This window comes from Mesocricetus auratus, unplaced genomic scaffold (genome assembly GCF_017639785.1).
Source record: "Mesocricetus auratus isolate SY011 unplaced genomic scaffold, BCM_Maur_2.0 Super-Scaffold_100009, whole genome shotgun sequence".
Taxonomy (NCBI): Eukaryota; Metazoa; Chordata; class Mammalia; order Rodentia; family Cricetidae; genus Mesocricetus; species Mesocricetus auratus.
This window is the reverse complement of record NW_024429193.1, coordinates 84,066,751-84,079,393: the sequence shown is the minus strand read 5'-3', so window position 1 is coordinate 84,079,393 and position 12,643 is coordinate 84,066,751. Positions and strand designations below refer to the sequence as shown.

At 39.7% G+C, this 12,643-nt stretch overlaps 1 pseudogene; it reads right to left on the bottom strand.

The window, feature by feature from the left end:
* Positions 1-9,431: 9,431 nt before the first annotated feature.
* On the bottom strand, positions 9,432-12,239 carry LOC101834197 (annotated as a pseudogene).
* Positions 12,240-12,643: the final 404 nt, after the last annotated feature.

The following is a 12,643-nucleotide window of genomic DNA, read 5'->3' as shown; positions in this document are numbered from 1 at the left end:
TGATTAAGAGCTTTCTGGGTACAGTAGTCTGGGCCAGCATCCATATTCCCTTAGCATTTGTAGAACATCTATCCAAGACCTTCTGACTTTCATAGTTTCCACTGAGAATTCAGGTGTAATTTGTATAGGTCTGCCTTTATATGTTACTTGGCCTTTTACTTTTGATACTCTTAATATTTTTCTTTATTCTATAAGTTTGGTGTTTTGATTATTATGGGGTGAGGGGACTTCTTTTAGTGGCCCAGTCTATTTGGTGTTCTGCAAGCTTCTTGTACTTTCATAGACATCTCCTTCTTTAGGTTGGGGAAGTTTCCTTCTATGGCTTTGTTGAATATATTTTCTGTATCTTTGGGCTGCACCTTCCTGCTCCCCAATGTCCTCCTCTCCCATCCTCTTTTTCCCCTCTCTTTCTCCCCTCCTCTCCCCACCCTCACCCCCAATCCAGTTAGGAGATTTCATACCATAAGCTTTTTCTGGGTTACCATGCATATCTCGCTTAGGGCTCTCCCTACTTCCCAGACTCTCTGGTGGTGGGATTGTAGGCTCACAATCCTCTGCTCCATATCTTAAATCCATATATGAGTGAGTACATACCATGTTTGTCTTTCAGTTACTGGGTTACCTCACTCAGGATGGTTTCTTCTAGTGCCACCCATTTGCCTGAAAATTAAAAAAAAAATCCATTGTTTTTTCTGCTGAGTAGTACTCCATTGTGTAAATGCACCACGTTTTCTCTATCCACTCTTCAGTTGAGGGGCATCTAGGTTGCTTCCAGGTTCTGGTTATTACAAATAATAGTGCTATGAACATTGTTGAGCAGATGTCCTTATTGTATGAGCGTGTATCTTTTGGGTGTATGTCTAAGAGTGGAATTGCTGGATCTTGTGGTAGACTGATTTCAATTTTCCTGAGGAATCTCCATATTGATCTCCAAAGTGGCTGCAAAGTGGAGGAGTGTTCCCCTTTCTCCGCATAAAGTGTCATGAGTGTTTTTTATTTTAGCCATTCTGATGGGAGTGAGATGGTATCTCAGAGTTGTTTTGATTTGCATTTCCCTGATGGTTCTCAGCCATTTTAGATTCCTCTATTGAGAATTCTCTATTTAGTTTTATACCCTACTTTTTAAATTGATCCTTTCGTGTTTTAGAGACTTGCTTCTTGAGTTCTTAGTAAATGTTGGATATCAGCCCTCTGTCAGATGTGGGGCTTGTGAATACCTTTTCCCATTCTGTGGGCTGTCGTTTTGTCTTGTTGACTGTGTCCTTTGCCTTGCAGAAGCTTCTCAATCTCAGGACGTCCCATTTATTAATTGTTGATCTCAGTGTCTGTGCTATTGGTGTTATGCTCAGGGTGCATTCTCTTGTACCAGTTGGTTCAAGGGTACTTCCCACTTTTTCTTCTAAGAGGTTTAGTGTGGCTGGATTTATGTTGAGGTCTTTGATCTACTTGGACTTAAGTTTTGTTCATGACGATAGATATTGATTTATCTGCAGTCTTCTACATGCCAGCATTGAGTTACTCCAGCACTATTTATTGAAGATGCTTTCTTTTTTCCATTGTATAGTTTTAGCTTCTTTGTCAAAGATCAAGTTTTCAAAGGTGTGTGTGTTAATAGCTGGATATTCGATTCCATTCCATTGGTCTACCTGTCTGTTTTTGTGCCAATACCAAGATGTTTTCAGGACTATAGCTCTATAATAGAGCTCGAAGTCAGGGATGGTGATGCCTCTGATAGTTCCTTTATTCTACAGGATTGTTTTGGCTTTACTGGGTCTTTTGTTTTTCCATACAATGTTGAGGATTGTCCTTTCAAGGTCTATGAAGAATTGTGCTGGTATTTTGATAGGGATTTCATTGAATCTGTAGAATGCTTTTGGTAAGATTGCTATTTTATTATTCTGTTGATCCTACCTATCGAAGACCATGGGAGATCTTTCTATTTTCTGGTATCTTCTTCAATTTCTGTCTTTAAAGACTCAAAGTTCTTGTTACAGGTCTTTCACCTGTTTGACTAGAGCTACCCCAAGATATTTGATGGTGTTTGTGGCTATTGTAAAGGGTGATGTTTCTCTGATTTCTTTCTTATCCCGTTTATTGTCTATTTAGTATGACTACTGATACTTTTTAGTTAATTTTGTATCCTGCTACTTTGCTGAAGGTTTTTATTTCAGCTATAGGATTTCCCTGGTAGAATTATTTGGGTGGCTTACATAGACTATCATATCATCTGCAAATAGTGAAAGTTTGACTTCTTCCTTTCCAATTTGTATCCCCTTGATCTCCTTTCATTGTCTTATTGCTCTAGCAAGAACTTAAAGTACAATATTGAAGAGATATGGAGAGAGTGGACATCCTTGTCTTGTTCCTGATTTTAGAGGAATCGCCTTGAGTGTCTCTCCATTTAGTTTGATGTTGGCTGTCGGTTTGCTGCAGATTGCTTTTATTATGTTTAGGCATGTTCCACTTTTCCCTGATGGCTCCAAGACCTTTATCATGGAGGAGTGTTGGAATTTATCAAAGGCTTTTTCAGCATCTAGTGGCATGATCATGTGTTTTTACTTTTTCGGATTGTTTATATAGAGGATTACATTGATGGATTTTGGTATGTTAAACAATCCCTGCATCCCTGGGATGAAGGCTACTTGATCATGTGGTATGATTTTTCTGATGTGTTCTTGCATTTGATTTCCCAGTATTTTATTCAGTATTTTTGCATCAATGTTCATGAGGGAGATTGGTCTGTAATTTCTTATCTTGATTGTGACTTTATGTGGTTTGGGTACTAAGTTAATTTTAGCCTTGTAAAAAGAGTTTGGCAGTGATCCTTCTGCTTTTATTTTGTGGAACAATATGAAGAGTGTTGTTATTAGCTCTTCCTTGAATTTTTGGTAGAATTCTACACTGAAGCCATCTGGCCCTGGACTTTTTTTGGTTGGAAAACTTTGTATGGCTGCTTCTATTTCTTTAGGGGTTATAGAGCTGTTTAAATTGTTTCTGTTCTTGATTCAATTTTGGTAAGTGATATCTAACCAGAAATTCATCTATTTACTTTAAATTTTCCAATTTAGTGGAGTATAGATTTTCAAAGTATGACCTGATGATTCTTTAGATTTCCCCAGTGACTGATGTTATGTCCCCTTTTTCATTTCTGATTTTTTTAATTTTCATGTTCTCTCTCTGTCTTTGGTTGGGTTGTATAAAGGTTTGTCTATCTTGTTGATTTTTTGAAGAACCAACTCTTTGTTTCATTGAATCTTTTTATTGTTTTCTTTGTTTCTACTTTATTGATTTCAACTCTCAATTTGATTATTTCCTGACATCTACTCCTCCTGGATGAGTTTGCTGCTTTTTGTTGTAGAGCTTTCAGGTGTTCTGTTAATCCCCTAGTGTGGCAATTCTCCAGTTTCTTCATGGGGATACTTAGTGCAATGAATTTTCTCTTAGAACTGCTCTATAGATGTCTGTTAAACCCAATTGGGTCAAAACTATTGTTAGTTCTTTTGTTTCTTTGTTAAGTTTCTGTCTGGTGGTCCTGTCCTGTGGTGAGAGTGGGATGTTGAAGTCTCCCACTATAAGTGGGTGGGGTTTAGTGTGTGATTTGAGTTTAGTAATGTTTCTTTTACGAACATGGGTGTCTTTATATTTGGGGCATGTATATTCAGAATTGAGACTTCTTACAGATGGATTTTTCCTATGATGAATATGAAATGACATTCTTCATTTCTTTTGATTAATTTTAGTTTGAAATCTATTTTGTTAGATATTAGAATAGGTACACCTGCTTGCTTCTTACATCCATTTGATTGGAAAGTCTTTTCCAAGCCCTTAACCTTGATAATGTCTGTTTTTGAAATTGAGGTGTCTTTCTTGTACTCAGCAGATTCTGTCTTCATATCTATTCTGTTAGCCTGTGTCTTTTCATAGGTGAGTTAAGACAATTGATATTCAGAGATATTAATGACCATTGATTGTTGATTATTGTTTGCTTTGGATCCGTTTTTGGTGGTGGTATTGTGTGTGAGTTTTTCCTCTATTTCTGACTTCTGTTAAAGTAAGATTATCTATCACCCATGTTATTTTGAGTGTAGTTAACTTCATTGGGTTGAGGTTTTCCTTCTAGGACTTTCTGTAGGGCTGAATTTGTGGATATGTATTGCATAAATCTGGTTTTGTCATGAAATATTTTGTTTTCTCCACCTATAGTGATTGAGAGATTTGCTGGGAATAGTAGTCTGGGCTGGAATCTGTGGTCTCTTAGTGTTTGTAGAGCATCTATCCAGGACCTTCTGGCTTTCATAGTGTCCATGGAGAAGTCAGGTGTCATTCTGATAGGTTTGCCTTTATATGTTACTTGGCCTTTATCCTTTGCTGCTTTTAATATACTTTCTTTATTCTGTATGTTTGATATTTTGATTATTATGTGGTAAGGGCACTTTTTTTGGTCCAGTCTATTAGTTGTTCGATAAGCTTCTTGTACTTTCATAGGCAACTCCTTCTTCAGGTTGGGAAAGTTTTCTTCTATGATTTGTTGAATATGTTTTCTGCACCATTGAGCTGGTCTTCTTCACCTTCTTCTATACCTATTATTCTTAGGTTTGTTCTTTCTGTGGTGTCCTATATTTTCTGGATATTTTGTGTTAAGTATTTGTTGGATTTAAGACTTTCTTTTGTCGATGAATCTATTTCCTCTAGTTTGTCTTCAGTGCATGAGATTCTGTTTCGCATCTCTTTTATTGTGTTAGTTATTTTTGCATCTGAGTTCCTGCTTGTTTATTCAGCTTTTCTATTTCCAACATTACCTCAGTTTGTGTTTTTTTTTTTTGTTGTTGTTGTCTCCATTTCTGTTTTCAGGTCTTGAACTGTTTGAATTGTTTCCTTCATCTGTTTGATTTTTTCTTGACTTTCCTTGCTTTCTTTAAGAGATTTGTTGATTTCTTACACGTTTGGTTTGTTTTTTTTCTCCCATTTCTTTAAGGGGTTTTCTCATATCCTCTTAGAGGCCTCTATTACTTTCATGAGGTTGCTTTGAAGGTCATTCTTTTCTGTTTCATCTGTGTTGGTATGTTCAGGTCTTGATGATTTAGAGTTTCTAGACTCTGGTGGTATCATACTGGTTCTTCTGCTGTTGGCTGTGTTTTTATATTGCTGTATTCCCATCCCTTCTTTCAGTGGGAGCTCGTGGGGGTCTCTTCCTCTCCAGGTAGGTTTGGGTCTAAGGATCTTTTCTAGTGTGTTGAAGCAGGTTCAATACTCACATATGTCTCTCGATGGATGCAGGTGGGTCTGAGATACTCTCAAGCACAGGGCGGAGACAAGAGAGGACTGAAAACTCAAGTACAGGGCAGGAGCTGCAGGGGACTGAAGACTGAGTTGTGGTCAGACTCAGAGTGGTCCTTTCTGGCATAACAGGTCCACTCTATGGGCAGAGCACATCCAGGGAGAAGGAAGCAGGGGGATGTTGGGAGTTAGGACCCAGAGCAGAGCCCCCACTCACCTCAAGCACAGGGCAGGGACCGGAGGGAACTCGGGGGTGTTCAAATATTCCAGTCTTCCCATAACTTCTTCGAGTGGGTGTAGGTAAGCCAAACTTCAGTGTCTACAGCTCTGGATAGTACTACCTCTCCTGGTGTTCTCCTTACTCAAGTGGAGGGCAAAGGGGGGGGCCAAGACTCAAGTGGAGGCAGAGGGCAGAAGGCAGAGGGCAGAGGGAAGAGGGTATAGGGCATTTAGGAGTGCAAAGAATGAAGTGTGGCCAGACTCAGGGTGGTTTGTCTTGCCGGGGTGGGTCCACTCTATGCACAGAGAAGACCCAGGAAGATGCAAAGAAGGGGGGGATGGTGGGAGTTGGGCCCCGAGCAGAGCCCACACTCACCTCAAGCAGAGGGCAGAGGACAGGGGCTTGGCCAAGACTGAGGTGTGGGCAGACTCAGGGTGATATATTTAGACAATAGAATATTAGTGTAAAAAAAAACAATGAATATTTTAACTTCACAGGCAAATGGATGGAACTGGAAGAAAACATCCTGAGTGAGGTAACCCAATCACAGAAAGACAAGCATTGTATGTACTTAGTCATATATGGATATTAGACATAGAGGAAAGGACTTCTAGCCTACAATCCACAACACCAGAGAAACTAGGAAACAAGGAAGACCCCAAGAGAAGGACACATAGTCTCCCAAAGAAGGGTAGGGGGGACCACTGGGCAAATTGGGGACATGTGGTGGGGGAGGAGGGAGGTAGGAAGAAGAGAGGGGGACAAGGAGGGGAGGAGAAGAATAGGAGAGAACAGGAGGACTGAGACTGGGGAGGAATAGAGGAGGGCAAGAAAGGAGATGCCTTGATAGAAGGACCCAATATAGGTTTGGAGAGAGGTCTGGCACAGGGGTACATTAGGAGATCCTCAGGGATGACCCAACTAAGAATCTAGGCAGTGGTGGAAAGGCCACCTTTGATTCCCTTCCCATATAATGAGATTGATGACTACCTTGGTTGCTATTCCAAGAGCCTTCATCCAGTAACTGATCGAAGTAAAAACAGGCATCCACAGCTAAATACTGAGCCATGCTTCTGGAATCCAGTTGGAGAGACGGAGGAGGGATGAGCAAAGGAGTCAAGACTGTGCAGGAGAAACCTGCAGAAACAGTTGACCTGACCTAGTAAGAGCATGTTGACCCCAGTTGTAAGCTGGGGAACCAGCACTGAACAGAACCAAGCCCTTTGAATGTGGGTGCCAACTAGGAGGCCTAGGCAGCCTATGGGACCTCTAAGAGTGGAGCCAGTGTTTATCACTAGAGCAAAAATGGGGTGTGGGAGCCCATTCCCTATGGAGGGATGCTATTGCATCCCAGATACAAGAAAGAGGGCCTAGGCCCTCTGCCAAATGATGTGGTGGACTTTGATGGAGGGCCTCACTATCCTTGGGAAGTAAGAGGGGAGAGTATTGGGGGGCCGGTGGGGAGCAGAGGGAGGATGGGAGGGCAAGGAAATGGGAGGATTGATATGTAAATAAGAGTGCTGCTAAGATTAAAATAAGATAGAACAAAATAAAGTTTTTACAAACACCCCCAAAAAGAACTGAGTTGTTTTCTTTGCTATTTAATATGTCCCCAATATAATATGGGTGATAGAGAAACATATCCCTTGAGTGGTAACTTAAATTCTAATTCTGTGCTACAACTAGATCTCTTTTACCTGAGGAAAGGAAAACGTAATAGAATCCCATGTAGTTGAGCCTTTTTATACCTCGAGGAAACAGAGTCATCTGTGTTTCTAATACTGAGTCGATTCCTCAATGATGACTAAATAGTCTCTTGTACAGACACCATGTGGAGAGGACACCCCACCTATAAAGAACCCCTTATTTCTCCTTTCAAGCTATTATACATGGTGAGAGATGATCACCCTTTTCATGGATAACATGGTCTCCATGGCCCAATCCATGTGCACACCCTTTCTCCCTATGAGCCTCCAAACAAACCAGAAGTTGAACAAATTTTAGATGATACTGATAAATATTGAAATGCCTTACGACATCTGACTGAGGCCTTTGAAATGACGTGGAAAGATATTATAATTATCCTTCATATCTTTACCAGCTTGAAGAGACAGAAGGTCTTAGAAATCTCTTAAATGTTCATAGACAATGAATATCATGATCCTGAGAACAAACCTGATGGGGGATGTTCTTCTGTGTATATGTTTCTCTTATTGCTTGATGAATAAAACACTGATTGTCCAGTATCCAGGCAGGAGGTGGGGCTACGAGATGAGAATTCTGGGGTGAGAAAAGAGAGAAAATCCATGTCGTTGCTAGAGGAGTAACATGCCAGATTACAGGTAAGCCACAGCTTCGTGGCGATACATAGTTTAATACAAATGGGTTAATAGTTAAGAGAGAACTATTCAATAGGAAGCTTGTGCCATTGACCAAACAGTTCATAAATTAATATAAGTCTTTGTGCACTTATTTAGGGCTAGTCGGCTGTGGGACCAGGCTAGAAACAAACTCTGGCTACATATACAAGATAGGGCTTATATTTCCTTTAAGGATTGTGATTCAGACAATAACCACGAGGGGGACAATTTGGGAGAGATAAATTCCCTAGCAAATGTAAGGTAATGGCTAAAAAATAGTCTCACCAAGCTGGTAAATTATATCTAACTCACTACTGGAATTGGGAAGTAAAACAAACAAACAAACAAAATGTTGCTTCTATTGAAGACTGGAAATTTCTGCTCTTACTGCATCTCTGCTTACTTAGAACTGATTGTCTTAGTCGCATCTTTGTCTGTAAGTACATTACACAGCACCTCTTTGATTTCTGCAAGGAGCTCCCATTTCATCTGTCTCTTTATCCTATGTCTGTCAATAATATTGCTGCTATTGCTCTCAATTTCCTAGTTGAAAAACTCAAGATTTTGGCATGTTTTCCATTATCCACACTTATCCCACAACATGCTGTAATTCTCACAGGCATTTCTAATTTCTATATTATATTAACACCAACATTACTGGACTCATGGCCATCAGCAGCGTGTCCTTTCTTGGCAAGCTATAATGGTTACTATTGCCAACTTGAGAGGATACAGAAGCACCTGGAAAACAGATCTCTTGGTGTGTGTGAGAGAGATTTTCTGAATTAGCTGATTCAGGGCTGGAGTCCTGTACTGAGTAATTCCTGCTTCCTGAAACTGTGTTGAACGTGAGCACATCACCAGGCATAACTTTCCCTCCATCATGGAAAGATTGTATCTTTCAAACTGTATTTTATCACAAGAATCAGAAAAGTAACTAAAGTATAGCTGTCTTATTTTTCCTTTATGCTTAATAATACAAAAATTTCAGTTATTTTACATTGTTTTAAAAGACATACTGAAATTTGATATGAAAACAATAACTTTGAATGTACAAAACAAGACTTTACCTTGTCTTTAATATTTCCTTGTGCCATTTTATTTGGCCTTTACCTCTTACTTCAATGGGTTTCTCTCATAATAGTTCATGAAGATTGCTGCAATTCTCAACTCCGGATCTTTGCTCATATCAGTTACTCTAGAAAAATCTTTCTACTTCTCAGATTGAGTTTAAGTTCTGTATCTTCTAAGAAACTATGACTCTAGCATATGTTAATTTTCTTTTTCATTTGAATTACCCTGGTGATTTTAATGTTCTATGTGTTTAGCTCTTATAAAATATTTATTTGATTTTTTTGAGAATGAGAAGTAGTGTGATTTTAGTATTTAAGAGAGTCAAACAACCCAACCAGCTAGTGTGTCAAGAGCTCATCCATTGCTAACACACACCAATGTTCCAGAGCTTTACAACAGAGTGAAATACATGTGGACTTCACTATGGAACAGGGTGCTACTATTTATTGTAACCAATGACAGCCACCCAAGCAGGCGTAAACAGCCATATCTACCTTCCTTCAGAGGACAGATGCACTATACTTGGGTAAACCAGCTACACTGTCACTGGAGACACAGATCCAGCCATCCTCCCACACGTGGTAGAGGTTGAGTGTAGCTCAGGAGCAAGCATCTCCTGGGTGACTTGGCAGATGACTCAGCGGCCAGATCATATGCCTCCTCCACGTCTAGGTGATAGGATAGCCTTGATCCGTGACTCCATAAATTACACGGGGCTGGCACCCACGGAGAAGATGGTTCCAGAGATGTGTTTCCCCTCACTGTCTGCATACCGGAGGCCCGGGTCTTTCTTATTGCAGCCACAGATCATGTTGCCCATGGACAGCACATGCTTTTGTACTGATACACCATGTTAGCCAGAAGTTTGGAGACTCCTGCAGCCGAGATGCGTTCCTTATTTCGAAACTCATAAATTCTATGTTATTGAGCCAACAACAGAAGCTACAATCCACTGCACGCCCACCTATGGTTTCCAGAAGATAAGGGGATATCTCCGCCTTCACTTCTGGGAGGCAAAAGAAGCACCTGCTGTGGCGCAGGAATCAGTTGCAACAATGACTCCTTGGAGCAACTTGAAGGACCGAATGGGGGTTCCATGAAACATTTTGATTTTTGCTTCTCTGGGACACCCCAGCTGGGTGCAGCCAGGCTCAGCCCAGGTCCAGGGAATCTGACCCACCTCTGAATTACAAAATGGTGCTGGTTCACCACTCCAATATGCTGGCCAGTGCCTTATCTATTAAGTATTATTCAATGTTTTGAAACTATTTACTGCACACTCAGCCTGTCAAAATCTCCTGAACAAATTATTTGATATAGCTACTATTGCAAATTAGGGGTTTTGTGTGTCAACAGTCCTACAAAAATATGTTAACTGTAAAAACAAAACAAAACAAAGCAAACACCAAACCAAACCACTACCACGAAAACCCTAAAATATTCTTAATAAATTAATTGTACTTAGAGTGGAGTTTTCTTTTTCCTGAAAACATAGAGGAGTTTACACATCAAAGAGATTCCACATTTATTGAGAACTTGCAAATTACTGGCCACTGTAATGGGTGCTGAGGCATGAATTACCAATGATTCCTGATACTCAGCAGAAAAGTGAAGGACAAAGACTTCCGAACAGAAATTGAGTTTGTGTTGGTTGGAGACAGGTGGCAGAGCAAGGTCGCATAATAATTCTGGCATACAGGTAGGACGTATTTTCCTTTCAAAAGGCAGTAACCCTGTTACATTTGGTTTCAACAGGAAGTAAAATGTTGCTATGTGGGGGTGTTACATTCCTGTTATCTCGCTCTGAGCGGGGCCTGCAGTGGATGGCAGTAAGCCTAGTGCTCCATTGTTTATAACAACAAATGATTTAAAATGAATATAAATCCCCCAAGTTCTGTTGTACAATGATAATAATAAGAGGAATAAACAGCAAGCTAAATTATTATTAAGTTCGTTGTTCTTGCCCATCTGCAACTGTGGCCATATTTCAGCGTTTTATTGCTTAATTTAGAAATAGGTAATGTCAGCTGCCAAAAACAATTGAGAATTTCAAGTGTAAGGGGACCAAACACAGCATATGTGCTGTGGCTGTGTATCCTGCAGATGACCTCCGTTGCTTTGCTTCCTTTCATGCCTGACTACTAGTCAACTTATGGCAGTGAATAATTTACTTACACCTAAAAACAGCACCCTAATTTGTTTGACATATTTGTTAGCTGAAGGAAATTACAAAACCCATTGCCATATAAAATTCTAAGAATAAATTGGTTATATCTATAGAGGAAGTTATTATATACCAATAGTGACTGGTTTAGCAAACCATGATAGCTCCAGCATTATGGCCACTCTCTATTCTTTATAAAACCCTTCCTAATGAAGCCACCTAAATTTAGAACAGTCATCTCACACTTATGGGAAAATTAATTTTTTTAGCCACAGCTGCTTTCCCACTTGAACTCAGGACTTCTGGACTTTTTTCTTCTCTTTTTTTTCTTGTATGCTTGCCCTTCATATTGTCCTACCCAGGATTTGATTGTTTAATCCCAAGCTCCTCTTACCGGTTAATCATATACCCAGGCTTTAGTGTCATCTATTAGACAATAACACATAAATTTATATTTCTAGCTACAGCTCTATTATTGAACTCCAGAGTTATAGCTTCCAATATATTCTAGACTTTGCCAATAGAACCCATGGTTTCTTTTATCTAACTCTATTCTATTCTATATTAGTCCTCCTAATGGCCCAGGCCAGCTGGGATATACTGTAAGTCCCCCTTTGTTTACCCTTCATACATTCTGGCAGCATATTTTTATTTGAAAATAGATTCTTCTCTCATATAATACACCCCAACCACAGTTTACTCTCCCTCCACTCCTCCCAGCTCTTCCCTAGTCCCCTTCTCCCCAAGATCCAATTCCCTTTCCTTTCCTCTTCAGAAAAGAATAGGTCCCCTAGAGATAACAACTGAACACATCAAAACAAGATACAATAAGACAAGATAATACCCCCTCATATCAAGGCTGGACAAAGCAAACAGATGGGACAAAGTGTCCCAAGAGCATGCAAATGAATCAGAGGCATACCTGCTCTCACTGTTAGGAGTCCCATTAAAAACACCAAGCTATTGAAATGTAAAAAATTAAATTAATTAAAAATGAAAAAAACCCAGCAACAAAACATCAAGCACACAGACTGGTAACATCTTGATTCCATCCATGTACAACACCTCTACCTCTGCAGTTCTTGTCACAGTACCAATTGTATGGTGCTTTTATGTCATCTTCTGGCTCTTCTAGTTTCTTCATTGCCCATTTACAATTAGTTCTTAACACATCTGCTAAAGAGAGCAGGAGAAAATGCTTATCAAATTACATGATTGAGTAATATTATATTTAATCTACTAAGAGATTACTGTGGGTCTGAAAACCTTCTGCAGTTTCAAATTCTTACCTCCCTGCTTCCCAATTTCTAATTTGTATCATTCTGACATCCATTCTGCTCCTGGGAAGAATTAAACTTCACCTTGATTTATTGTCTTCATGTTTGTTGTTATCTCTGCCTGGACTCCTCTGCTAATCATCTCTCTCACTATTGTTATTATTGTTTGTATTTTTTTGAGACAGGGTCTCTCTTTGTAGCACTAGCTGTATTCTGGAACTTGCTAAATAGATCAGGCTGGCTTTAAACTTGTAGAGAACCACCTGCTTCT